This window comes from Loxodonta africana, chromosome 8 (assembly GCF_030014295.1).
Source record: "Loxodonta africana isolate mLoxAfr1 chromosome 8, mLoxAfr1.hap2, whole genome shotgun sequence".
NCBI classification, from domain to species: Eukaryota; Metazoa; Chordata; class Mammalia; order Proboscidea; family Elephantidae; genus Loxodonta; species Loxodonta africana.
The window spans coordinates 73433310-73435313 of NC_087349.1; the positions used below are offsets into that span (position 1 = coordinate 73433310).

Genomic DNA, 2004 nt, shown 5'->3' on the forward strand with positions numbered 1-2004 from the left:
TTTTTTTTTTTTTTATGGCCCTTAGGAGCTGTGGTGGTGCACTGGTTAAGCACAATTTCGAACCCACCAGCCAGCTCCGTGGGAGAAAGATGTGGCAGTCTGCTTCCATAAAGACTTACAGCCTTGGAAACCTTATGGGGCAGTTCTACTGTAACCTATAGGGTTGCTATGAGTTGGAATAGACTCAACAGCAGTGGGTAAGATGGCCTCTAGATCATCTAAGGAAAAGCTTTAGGGAATATTAAATTTGTGTGTAATGTGTTTTACTAGAGAAACAGGCATTTGTCCAATTCTCAAAGAGGTCTAAGAATCCCAAAAGATTAGTAACCACTTATAAGGGTGTATTCCAGAATCTCCGTTTGCAGAATATTCATTGCTTTTAGACATTTTTTAAAATTGCTGAACACAAATGTGAGACTGTAATTACGATCTCAAGTATGCTTGTGCAGATCTTGTGTGCAAAACCATGCCGACTCTGATAGAAAAAAAAAAAGAGGAAAGATAATTACAAGCAGCAGGCAGAATATAATTGTAGATACAAATGCTAAGAACTGAGAGAAGCCCAGACAATTGAAGGATCTAGAAAGCAAATTAATTTAAAGAAGTCAAGGTGCCTGAAATAGCAGGTAAGAGGGGCTAGGCTCCCCCAGGGCAATTTCCAGAAGAGTGGTAGAGCCTCAAGTTGGTAAGTTATTAATTATATTAAAAACTAAAAATTCAAAATATTGATTAAAAAAAGGGTATTTGTTTGGGCTGGAGTGATCTACATCCTCCTGAAATTGTCTGCTGCAGTTAAAAGATAAGACATAGCCAAAAAAAAAAAAAAAAGATACTTTGAAAATTATCATAATAAATACAACTAACTTCCATTATCATATGAAAGATCTTTCTCTGCATAAACTGAGGCTGGAAAGCATTGTTGAATATAAACAAACTGCTAAGTATTAGATATGATTTCTTCTCTTTTATTCCTTTTAATAGATGATTAGTATATCTATAAATAGTAAGCATCAGAGGACTGTAATTACTAGGAAATTTTTGATTTCTAAATCTGTTGTGTCATTTCCTTTCACATAGTTCAAATCAGACAGATGGTAGTTCCCAGTATAAAAGGTGAAATCAAAAGTAAAATTCAGGCTTTGTTCAAAACCTGTTGCTTATCTCTTTTCAAGTCTATCATTTCTATTCTATGTTGATACTGAGCTCGTTATTTTCTCTCACTTATTGCTTCCAATTTTGTGTGTGTGTTAAAATATACTTAAAAACCACCCCATTGCTGTGGAGTCAATTCCTACTCATAGTGTAGAGTAGAACTGCCCCACAGGGTTTCCAAGGAGCGCCTGGTGGATTCAAACTGCTGCCCGACCTTTCGGTTAACACCCATAGTTCTTAATCACTGTGCCACCAGGGTTTCCATAAAAGCCTACAGCACCTGGTATTCCCAGGTGGCCTCCCATCCAAGTACTAACCAGGCCCAACCCTGCTTAGCTTCTGAGATCAGACAAGATCGGGCGCGTTCAGGGTGGTATGGCAGTAGACACAAGGTACTTACCAACCACAAATCAAATCATTGAAGTGGCTTTTTATTCCTGTCTTTCTCCTTTCCCATTGTGTCTATTAATTTTAGAACACATTTCTTTACCAAATATCTCTCAGACTCTAAATTTAACCCTTTTAAGAAATAAAAGAGTATCTTGTCTTTCCTTGTTAATTCTTTTATTTTTACTGAAATACTGCTCTGCAAGTCGGGGAGCTCAAAAAATATGGTGTCCTTCATTCATATCAATCTCATAGATTTTATTTTTCAGTGCTTTGATTTTTACTCCAGGGATATTTGTGAAGAAAAAATCAGTAATGATTTCTAAACTAAATTATATTTCTTGCTAACATATGGTTAAATGGACTTATTGATGGGGAGTTCTTATAGTCAGAAGATTCAGGAATTTTAACAGCAACTTGAAAGGATGTTTGTAAGAGGTAAATATCCAGAATAGGGCCTGGGAA

At 36.4% G+C, this 2004-nt stretch overlaps 1 non-coding gene across 1 annotated transcript; it reads right to left on the reverse strand.

Annotated features, from left to right (window-relative positions):
• Nucleotides 1-1420: 1420 nt before the first annotated feature.
• On the reverse strand, nucleotides 1421-1539 carry LOC111749781 (5S ribosomal RNA). The gene has a single exon (XR_002784974.1). It is a non-coding gene; the product is annotated as a 5S ribosomal RNA (ribosomal RNA).
• Nucleotides 1540-2004: the final 465 nt, after the last annotated feature.